General features: G+C 37.0%; 1 long non-coding RNA gene across 1 annotated transcript; it reads right to left on the bottom strand.

Annotated features, from left to right (window-relative positions):
• Nucleotides 1-260: 260 nt before the first annotated feature.
• On the bottom strand, nt 261-9,492 carry LOC119783986. Its single transcript, XR_005280883.1, has 2 exons — nt 8,917-9,492; nt 261-1,074 (listed from the first exon to the last, which is right to left on the bottom strand). It is a non-coding gene; the product is annotated as an uncharacterized LOC119783986 (long non-coding RNA).
• Nucleotides 9,493-12,251: the final 2,759 nt, after the last annotated feature.

Genomic DNA, 12,251 nt, shown 5'->3' on the forward strand with positions numbered 1-12,251 from the left:
CATTTCAATTGTGATTTATTTAGCACCAGTTAACACCAAATGTCTTCTCAAGGCATTTCAGTGTTATGTCTAAGGAAACCCAGCTGATTGCATTGATCCATTGACTCTGCAGGATTTGCTATTTGCTCCTCCTGGTCAGTAGACATTAGCGTAAATTTTTGTGTTAATATTGCAGCAACCTTTCACACTGACAGCACTGGAAAACCAACCAAACTTGTCAACCATCAACTGAAAATACAAATTTTATGAGTTATTTTTGTTTTGGTTTTTTTGTTAGCTAGTCAATGTTAACAGCTGTAACAGTAGAAAACTTACCCGGTTGACCTCGCCTGCTTACAGGCATGTTTTGGAGAAGCTATAATCGGTATTTTTACATTTGCATTATTTTCATCCATGATTTTTGAATTATCAAATGCCCAGTAGTTTGTAGAAATGTTTTATTATAAGCTAACTGTGTTTTAAAGTTCTTCACGACCATCTCTCCGACTTTATTACTGTGCACCATTCCTATTACTATGCACCAGCTGTTAATCAATGTTCACCAAATAAAACCCTGAGGCTTTTGTATTTTATTTGTGTTCAATTTAATTTGGGTGTTTTTACTGGTTAGATAACTTATAAAGGTATAGGGGTTGCACTGGTTGTTATAGAAGATTTTACAGCGGAAACGTAACTAAAGCTGGCTACAAATGTATGCTACACTTTTCTGGATTTTTTATTGCCAAGAATTGAGAGCCATGCATTATTTCCTTTTACCCAAAAGTTGGTGTAAATACAGCATTGTATGGTTAAAAAAGTTTCTTTTTTCACCCATAGATTATAAAGCTGCAAGGTACAATGCATATTTGTGAATTTTTTTTTGGCTAAAGTCTATTTTTCCACATACATGTAATTGACATCTGCTTTTCCTCCTTTTTCATTCAGTGAATGAAAACGTAATGGGGATACAGATAGCAGCGAGGAAAACCAGTGCAAAACTATTACCCTTTCCTGTTTCTGTAGGGCTGGGAGTCTTCTGGGAGGTGAGCTGAGACGAGTTCTGGCGGACAGCCACTTCTGCTCAGCCAAGTTTTACTGTGGAAAGAGAAGCAAAATCAGGAAACCTGTTTGCAACAAAACTGATGGGATTTAAACTCAAAATTAGGTAACCTTGGATTAGAATGAGTGTTTCTGACCGTTGTCATATTATCTAATAAAAAAAAAACAAAAAAAAAAAAAAAAAAAAATATATATATATATATATATATATATATATATATATATATATATATATATATATATAATTTTTTTTTTCTCCACAGTACTTTGTGTTCTTTTGGTATTGACAATATGTGCTGGAAGATTTTCATCTTCTGTTTCTAATTAAAGTGTGGCACTTTTTCCAAATAGCCTTTACCAAGAAAAAGATTCTTGTAACTCAGAATGTTTTGCACAGTGGTTTTTCACTATAAACAGTCAAAAATATTACACAACAGCACTGCCAAAGGATAGGAAATAAACAAAAACATGGGTGTTTTGCATGGTGATGATTTGAAGGAAATGTTCAGGATTAATTTGAGCATTACAGACTTATTATTTATGATTAAATAATTATTCACTCTAGAGTTCAGTAAGAGTATTTGTTAAAATTTTATATTTTATTTATCTAAAAGTTATAAAACTGAAATAAGAGTTTAGAAGACGGATAATGAGCTGCTGGGTCAGGATGGAAGATGAGGAACACCTAAACTTAACCTAAAGTGGAAATCTGTCTGAGGGGACCGGGGATCAGTAAAGTAAGCAAATAAAGCCAAACAGGAGGTAAATACTAAAACCCCTGACCTACCCCCAGAAGAGACCCCCTTTCTCCTCCATGGGTGCTACCAAACCCAACCTCCAACACTGCCAGCAAGCTGCTCTACTGACAGCCTCAGACTCTGAGGCCTAAAGAAAACAAACTGACTCTGATTATGAAAATAGTGCCGTAAGGCCCTCCCAGTGCTGAACGCTTATCTTACACAAGGCGAGCTTTGTGCTCTGTGGGGGCTTCTTGTTGGCCCTCAACCACCCCACCAGGTGGAGACTTCCAGGGCCACGCTCTGCTCCTCCATCACTTTCCCTCTCTTTGCCCCCATGCACACGGTGTCACCTCCACCGAGACCACTGAGTATATTTTGAAAGGGGAGCATCAGGAAATTGATCCACAGGCACCATACTGTTCTGAGGGCAAAAGTAATTCCTTAACAGTTGGAGATGGTGACGCTTCCCAATTGCAATGCCAACATTTTTTCATACACCTAGTACTTTGAATAAAAGTTTGACACATGGAAAAGCCAAACCCTCTTGTTGAGTACAACACAGAGTTTTTGCAAGGCTAGAAATAGCAAGAATGAAGCATTTAAAATATAGATAAAGATTTCACCTAGTTACATCAGGAAGGAAACATTGGGGAAAAGTGAACAGAAGCAAAACATGAATGGACATAAATTTCTAGGTATAGTTTCATACATTAAGTATAGTTTTAGGCATTACTGTGTAATGCACTCTGTACTTGAAATCTGCAAAAGTTTTAGACATGTATTTGTGAGGTTTACTGTATACTGCTGATGGTTTGCAAGTTCTCCTTTAGGTGAATTTTTATTATATTTATACTGCCTTGTGTTATAAAACATCAACATAAGAGACAAATGGATAAAAATTGGCCTTGGGCTACAGTGTGGCATATTTATAAATGCATTAATCTATCTACCACTATGCCAGTAATGCATAAAGAAATCTGAAATTGGTAACTCACTGCACAGTAGGTCCATTCTACTACAGGTCAGGGGACTATAACTGACAATAATTTCATAAAAGCTTATTTCAAATGATCAGATTTATCCCCTTTTAAACTGTTTCCAGTATACTTGATCCTAAAAATGCTATAATCTTTGGCAGTAAAAACAATTTCTTACTTTACACATAGGGTATTTCCATTGGGACGACATGAACACTGTCTTGGTGGTTTCTGATGGAACCCCTTGTATAGACAACAACTCAAGACAACAAAAATTTCAATGCTTTATTGACAGTTGTAAATAAATAAATTATATCCTTGGTTCAAAAGGGGGAGGGTGGGGGTTGTTAGAATTAACAATTTCTTCTTTGAATGAACAGTAAGAGTGTAACTTCTGACACCTGCTAGTGGTGACATTTCAATTTGTTGATAGAGGTGGTTAAAAAGTTGTTTTCTTACTAATGAGGAAAAGAGGCTCAGGGAGGGGGTCAGTATAACTAGAGAGGGAAGGTTTTGCAGGTTGTGGTAAGCAGTACATGTTGGAAATGGATTCTTGCTCTTTCATCAAGTAGGAGATGGAGATGACAGAGCAGCATTGGAGGGTGGACAGGAAAGTGAGTGATGGTGCAATCTGTAAGAGTCCATGAAGCTAATCCAGAGCAGCAACCAGAGGAACAGTAAGGACCTTTATGGAGGAGGCTTGAGGCAAATTATCCAACAAACTCTGAGGGCAACGAGCTAGAAGACTAAATTCCATAGACTGATAACAGGCTCTCCTGACAGAAGTACAACAAGGGGAAAGCTCTTAACATTAAAGAATGTGAAAGCAACAAACCAAAGGACATTAATACTCATACAGCAAAACAATCTGCCGTCTGCCTCTGGGCATCTGTTCCTCTTTAGGTTACTCTTGATTGAGCTTGACGAGCTCCAGGTGTGAGCACACACCTGCCAGTCACAACCTGCAATCAGGCAAACAAACCTCCCTTCAGATCGTTGGAGGGTGAACAGGCAGGTGAGGAATGTAGCTGGAATGTGTAGACATCCAGACAAATTTGTCTGCTAGCTGGACAGATTGAACAGTGGACCTTAAGTTTACCTCTAGTATAATTGACAGATGGTTAAAAAGGGCTAATAGTGGGGGAAAAAAGTCATTTCTCAATCAAATCTCAAACTTAAAGGATAGACCAAGATTGTTGCAAAGTAAACTAGAGACCTATACTTGTTTTCAAGTTTGTAAAAATCCAGTAGATAAAAGGGGGTCATGCACTTGCAGCTGGCTGACTCTAGGGCCTGATTGCTTCTGATCATTTAGATTAGAGACATTTTTTCTCCAGCAACCACATACCACAACTGTCTACAATCTTGAAACATAACAAGATCTTTTTTATCATTTCTTTTCCGTCAGGAAACCTTTTGGGTTGAGCTTGCTTATAACACTCTTACTTTATCATCATGGAGTCATTGGTGATTGCCAAGCAAATTAATTACAGCAGAGAAAAAAGTTATCAAGCAGATTGGATGAATGATTCTCAAGTGTGTATAACCCAGCAGATTTGCTTTCTGCATTCTTTGCTGATTTTCCAACAGCCATAGCGATGGCCAAAAAAGTGCACAGAAAGTTTGGTACCCAAGTTCTCTTTCTCTTGAACAAAATTACTTTGTTGACCAGTTGATTGATTATGCTTACACCACTTAAAAAACTACCTAAGAATACAATACCATCATATTTAAAGAATATATAAAGACAAAAAAAAAAGAATAAAAGAAATTTGGTAACTTTTCATTTCAAACCCCTAAACCACCATAGAGTCTCAGTGGTAGGTTGTAAGAATTTCAAGATTATTAGTTACCTTTACCAAACAATGGATCCAGTATTTACAATAAATATGCTGAATTCAGGAAACATACATACTGGAATAGAAAGGGAAGCTTAGTCGAAGATATGATACTGTCAGATTAGTACCTTTAGAATATGACAACTTGTAAACAGGTTGGAAGTACTGTACGGTATACTTTTTCTTAAAGTGAAATTTCAATATTTACACTTTGTCTTTATAAAATTTGTTTAAAAATTTGATGGGTAACACATTTCAATGCTGTTACAGGTATGCGCACATGGAGAAAACTTACAGAATAAGTTGTCCTTTGCTTTGAATGTCATTTATTTGAATAACTAATGTTTAAGGTGCTCTACTGTACAGCTATAGTACCGATGCAAAGATACAGCTGGACAGAGAGAACCAGGAGACTACAGTATAGTAAACAATATAGTCTTTTTTTTAATGATAAAGGTAAGAAATTGTTCAACACACAGACTCATCCACCCAACACAATAATGTGCTAGTCTAAAATAGAGTTTTGCAAGCCATGAAAAGGAAATTATGTCTTTATTTAAAAAAAAACATGATGAAGATATTGAAGCCAGTTTATGGTTGTACAGCTAAATACTGGAACCCAGAGGGAAGCTTAGTCAGAGACCATTTTGCCCAAAAAATGCCTTCACTGGTAACCTATATAAGTAATCACATATTGATGTTTCTAGTGTGCTACATATGTGACAAAGATGCTAAGATGAAAAGCAGTATTTGAGATACCGCTATTGTCTAAAGCATATTTCAGCTGGGTTACATTCTTCTCACTGAAACAAAAAAAAAAAGAGAGTTTTGGATGACTCTTTTTTTCCAATGCCTTTGGAAAGAGTGTAAGTGATCTGAGACGCACAGGGTGGCGTTTAGATGAGCCTGGGTTTGGATCAAAATTTTGCATCTGGGGCACATGTGCTTTCGACTGGGACAGAAAGACAAGAACAGAGAGCCAAACTGTTCTTTATGTGAAAGTACTGAAACAAATTAAAATGCCCTTATTTTCTATCGCAGATCATTGGTAGGTTCAAAACCTTAGTTCCAAACCTCTTTTTCTCTCGTGATGCAGATTTTTAATCAATCAAATAAAATTCAGAGGATTGTGAAATGCAGGATTTCTTAAAATCAAATGTGTTTATATAATAGCACTGCAGTCACGCCAAACTGGAAAAGTGATCCCTGCGAGGACCAGACCCCTGTGGCTAAATGTGTTTGGTGGGATGGAGGAAACGCAAACCACCAAGAGATAAACTGTACTACTAAAAAGAGAAAGAGACAAACAACAGAGGAGCAGGAAAGAAAGAAAGCTGTAGATGTTATGGTTCTTTGGCAAACAACAAACCACATCTAGTCCCTCCGGCAGTCTCTTGGCACTGCTGCTCCATTAACAGCATCAGAAGGCCCATGGCGGCCGGCAGAAGTGTGACCGGAGATTATTGTCCTGCGTGCTTGTTTGGGTTAAGGCTTTAGATGGGGAAATGGGATTAGGATAGGCCCGGCTGGGGAGACACACACTAATGGGAAGCAGAGAAGCGCTCGCCTGATCCTCCTCCACTCACCGAGAGCAACCCTGTTATCCCACCTGATTGGATTAGCCCCCTGTTAAATGTGCTATGATAAGGGAGGACCACTGCTGAGAGCCTCCACAGTACTGCAGGGGTGGAAGCAAAGAGATTCCTCTACACTGTTATATCCATGACCGGCACTGTTGCAGTTGTGTTTACATGACTGGGGCGCACACAGATGCAGCAGAATTTAATACCCTATTCCTTGAAGCAGTATTGTCTCCGCAGAGATGTTTGTTATTTACATGAGTGCTGTAGGATTATCCTTTTTATACTCGGTACTTGGAAAATGTATTGTATAATAGAGGTTTTTTCGCAATACTGCGTTGCAAATGCTTTTCATATGTATGCAAATCTTCAAACCTTAAACTTGCTAATTGCAGCAGCTCTTCCAATCAGACAGTAATTACTGGTATCCTGCCTGCCTTTCCTTCCAATGGCTGAGCAGCTAATTTGAGCTGTGGTTTAAACAGCTGGAAAACAGCGTCCCGTGGCAGAACTGGAGGCCAGTGTTTGAGTGTGCATGCATGTGTGTGCATCTGTGTTGGTGTTCATATATAATGTATGTCACATTTTAGGAAAATGCAGCGTAAGGTATAATTCATTTTACTAGTAAGAAAATTGGGGTTTGTATGTGTAACGTAATATACAGAATGTCTTCTGCATACCCCTATTTTGCACAGACTAGAGATGCAATAAGAAATCAACTAGTTAGCTTGATTGCATTCCTTTTCACTGGGTCACTTTGGGTTTTCTTAAACTGAAACAGAAAAGAGTTTTAGTGAGTGTTATCAGACTTTTTTCACAGCAACATTTTTTGGTCTGGAGCTCATTTTTTAAGATTTATATTTAGACATCTAGAGTTTTAGTGAGATAAAAATGAAATGAAAATCATAGGAACAATATGCGGGTATAAAAAAATCAACGTTATTTAAATAGATCGTTTTTCCTTTTATTAATTTTATCTTTTACCCAATTTTATTGATTTGATCATATGAATGTTTTACACACATTACAGCTGTTTAATCAGTACTGTTTTATGTTTTATTTAATTTTTTTTTCTGTAAAGCACTTTGGTCAGCTGTGGTTGTTTTTAAGTGCTTAAAAAATGGATTAGATTGGATTAGAAATTTCACAGATGCATCCACAAAGTACTTCATAGTAAAACATAACGCAATATGAGAATGAACACTATTAAATAGAAACAATAAATTAAGTATTTAAAGTAAAAAAGGGCATATAGGATTAAAGCAAAACTTTTTAAACAGTTCTCAGCCCAGCATAAGACAATAACAGTAAGGCCACAAATAAGGTGCAACAGCTGATAAACTAAATATAGGCTCTGGAGTTGATGTGCAGGGCTTTAATAAGTTAGAGATGTCACTAAGGGAAAGTATTTAACATGCATAGAGACTGCTAACTTAGAGATGCAAGCCTATTATACCTTTCTCCTAAAGCTTGTTCAAAATCTCTACTCTGTAATCATTATAGTTGTTTAAAAATATTAAAATCCTGTTTTACAGCAGCTGTGTTTTCACACATTTGGTGTGAATCTCTTCTCAACCATCTCTGCTCCAAATATAGATAATTAAATGCCGTCTCATAACAGGGACATGGATAAAATACATGTGTATTTAATGTCATTTTTATGTCCTATTTCACATGGTTGTAAAAGAGGTATGATGTGCTTAGTCTGTTTTAGCTGCTCTCCCTGATTAAAATACTGTAGGATTAGAATTTATAAAGATAAAAGACAAAGGTGTTGCACAATGTGTCACAGCTAAAAGTGAAAGGGTTACAAGTTTTAAGGTTTCTTCTAAATTGGTCTTTATCAGAGTGTAATGTAATGATTACCTACAAATTATTAGCCCTTACTCATTGATTGTGCAGTTATAATAATAAGGCAGCATATCGCTCTTCAATATTTCCTTCTCTTCTGCTCATTTTCAGAACATCCAGTGCACCCCACAGCCACTTCTTTCTAACAGCAAGATGTACCATTTAGAAATCAGTTAAAACAAAGCCCCATGTCCACCTGAGAGGCACTTAAGAAATTAGTCCTGGGATAGAGATCACTGTTAGCTAATTAACTGAACTGTTGTTTATGTAGCACACATGTTGTTACAAAGACTGTTAATCTTTAATGGCCAGCGAGGGGAGAAACACATGTGTTTGCCAACTAAAACCTGTTCGAAGAATTACCAAAAGAAATTAAGCAACCCAACCTTGTTACCCCCCCACCCCCCCCATTAAGATGTTCATTATTGCAAAGCGGCATTCATGGATGTTGTGTTTTATCAAGGTTTTGTGAAGGTTTATGTCTTCTTTAGCTGCATAATGCACAGCTTTTCTCCTTCACAGCAATTTGCACACTTGCACCTGTTTTCACATGTTTTCATCTGACATATAATTTTTTTTCATTTTCATTTCATCTGTTGCTCATTATTTGCTTATTTGTTAAATTAACAGAAACAGACTTAAAAGACACATTTTCATACATTGATGTAACAGTAATCCTGTGAACAACAGGGTTTCCTTTTTTTATTGTTCATATCTACAAGCTGCATGCAGGCTGTGCTTGTCTGTGTGCTTCACCTTTTTGCATTTACAGAGTCTAACCATAAGGTTACTTTGCACATCTGTAGCCCATTAAGATAAATCAGAAGGAGCTTAAGAGGAACAAGTTTGGCAGATGCCAGATCATTGTTCCAGAGTGGTGGTCAGCTCTTACCTTTGCTCATGATCTTCTGATGCCCTTTTGTTTACCTCCTTGTGTCCTGCCTTGTAGATCCCATCGTATCCAGTCCCTGGCTCTGCTCCGGATTTCCGTCCATGACCCTTAATCCTCACAGTCCAATGAAGAACTCTGGAAATCCCTCTGATTATCTACCCAGGCTGCTCAACGGGATCCTCTGCCAAAACGTTTTCTTACTCAATTAGGACAACTCACCTGCTTGTCCACGATCCAACACTCCAATAACATCTCCATGAAAAAACAAAAACAAATTATTATTGTAAACCTACACAATCAGCCAAACTCACCCTGTGTGGGTGTACTCATCTTCCTCCTGGACCTTCATCATGTCCACAAACAGTAAAAATCAGTTCCCTCTTCTTCATCACTATCTCTTCTTTTTCTGCTATTATGTAACTTTATTCCTCACTGGTCCCCTGGATCCTTTTCCAAAGCCCAGAAAAAACACTTACCTCTTCGTCAATAAATTATTTAACCCTTCTGTTAACTAGAAAACAGTTATGTGAAAAACTAATGGTATCTTTTGAAGTAGAATATGGTGTGACATCACACACCATCAGTCTTGTTTTCCAGTCACATGTTTACAAGGCGAGCATGTACATCCATCCGAATATCTGCCGCCCATAGCTCAGCTCCTCCAATGCCAAAGAGAGAGAAGTGTAGCGTAGGTGTAAAATGGTAAAGAATGCATCCAGCAGATCAAATATTTACATGAAAACGGTCATTTGCCAAAATGAAGTTCTCCTCTAACAGCATTTTAAAGTTATTTACTTCTTTACAAGACATGCTCCTCTACAAGTTGATGTTATTTTTCTGTGCATTTATTATTTGCAAATAGGAAAAAACAAAGAGGTACCTTATGTGTCTGATAATGGCGTCAAATGGATCAGCAGAGGGAATATTCTGAGTAAAGGCCACCATGACATTTGACTTAGTCAATTTTTTTACTTTAATTTAATTCAAAAATGTTTTATCCATCCTAGAGCAATCATTTTAATATGTTCAAATGGTCCAATCAAGGTCCAGACTACTACAATTAGGAATTAGTGGTAGGACTTAAAAAATACTGTTCACAGATGCTTTTGATCAGGTGTGACAGAGGTGGCGCAAACCTGTAGATTTATTCATAAATGCCAAGCTGGTGGAGACATTTTCCAAACAGCTGCAGCTCAAAGTTGGCTAAAGTAAAGGGGCTGAAATATTCAGGCCCATTTAATTTTTTCATTAATGCTATATATCATTTGCCTTCCTGTTGTCAACGGTTAACTTGGAGTCTATTGCATAATGTCCTCATAAACTACATTAAGAATTGTTGATAAAACATGGGGGGAAAAAATCGTTAAAAAATCTAAGAATCTTAATACTTTAGTGAGGTACAATTTTTTATATTTGCATTTTACTTAATCTGCAAGCAATACAGAGCTTTAACAGTTTGTCTGAGCAAATGTTTTAGAATGCTTGCTGACAGCACATTGTGGACTATTATTTATTGAAGAATTATGATTATTTTCCATTCATCCATTTAAAAGAGCATTAGACAAAAGAAATAAAAAAATAGTGTTCTGTTTTTTTTTTTTGTTTTTTTTTCATTGATATCTTTATACAGTAAAAGGCTTAATTTCAACAAAACCTGCCTGAATATGGTTCGGTATATTAGTAAAGCGTAGGGCTCCGGAAACCTTTAGATGCATATAAAACTTACAGTGTTTTTTTTTTTGTTTTTTTTTACAGACTGAATATTTTACATTTTAAAGAACAAATAGCAAAAAACAGTGGCATTATGGTACCAATGAATAGAAACAAAAATCTCTTATTTTTTATCTTTGCATGTGTGCAAAATAGAAAAAGATGTAAATACATAACATCGAGAACTTTGTTGTTTTGCTTCAATTCTATGTTTACTGGGAACATTGTGTGCAAGCACGAGCCAAGAGACTGAATGCACTCATATGGGTGTACCTACATGTTGGCTCAGCATTCTCTGCTGTGTTTGTGTGTGCGCTCATGTCTCTGGGTCATTCTCATCCAGAGCAAGTTGTGAAAGCAAATTGTTAGCATATGTGGAGGATTTTCAAGTGTTTAGAATGGAGCTGGTTTCAAGAAGAAACCAGTGGGGGTGGAGAGAGGGGTACTGAGCAGTCTGCAGACAGAGACAGCCTGCCTTAACCCCCTCTCCTACCTTGGTTTGAAACCAGTACCTTTTTCATTCTCATGGGAGTAAAGGTCAAAGGTCACAGGGGAAGATCTGTTTGATTGGACACAGGCCTGTTGTATCAAACTTGGAGAACGCAGTAAAGCCTTAAACTGTAACGTGTGATGAAAGGAATTTTTCTAAACAAAAACGGCAAAACCAACAATGTTTATTTAGTGCGCAAAAACAAAGCAAATTTGCAAATATGAGGAAAAAGAAAAAAGTCGTGCACAACATAGCAACCTAAGCTTGCATTGATACCCCACCATCCCCCTCCAAGTCCCCTCTGGGAGCTTGGAGCGGGGGGTAAAATGTTCCAGAGACGTGGAGCCCAGCACAATTTCAAAGATGTATCAGAGGGTAAAGATGGAAAAGTGCTTTTAATCTTGTGTAACCCTATAGGGCTCTAAACCAGAAGGGCTTTGGAGAAAGGATCCTTTAAAAGGGACATATAATCCTAATTAAAACACATAGAGTAGCTACAACTTTATCCTAAGCTCCCTCAGCTGTTATGCAGCTATATTCCCCTTCAGGTCTTTTAATGTTGTTTCAGTAATCCTAATGGAATGATTATAGCATAAGGAAGCAAATCAAGCATTAAACAATGTGTGTTTCCCAGCATCAAAACCAGAATCCATCAGTTTATTGACTCTGAACTCAGGCAGTAACTCATGATTAGTTTGGTACCCGATTAAATGATCAATGTTCCTATTTCAAATTAGTTGATTATTCACCAATTATTCTAATCCATTAATGCTTTCTCTGGGCACCGATTTATTAATTTATTTTTTGTGTACAAATGCATGTTTTATCACACATTTTCAAGTGCAGATTTATTGTTGCCACAGTGGAGGCCAATGCTTTGAAAAGCTTTGGTCTACTTTGAGGCCAGCTGTATCTCTAGTTTAATAAAGTTAATCAAACTATTAGGAAACATTCCTTAGATATTCTTTTAGTTAGGTACAGCTGCTCTAGCACAAGTAGGCAGCTCTCGATAATGTGATGCCTGAAATGCCATGACTATACAAGTAAGATTAAAAATATTACATTAAAATAACTAGATACTTGTCACAAGTTATTGAAGTGGAAAAGCCATTTAAATTAAATTTAAGGTGTGGTT

This window comes from Cyprinodon tularosa, unplaced genomic scaffold (assembly GCF_016077235.1).
Source record: "Cyprinodon tularosa strain WSP-4 unplaced genomic scaffold, ASM1607723v1 ctg214, whole genome shotgun sequence".
Lineage (NCBI taxonomy): Eukaryota > Metazoa > Chordata > Actinopteri > Cyprinodontiformes > Cyprinodontidae > Cyprinodon > Cyprinodon tularosa.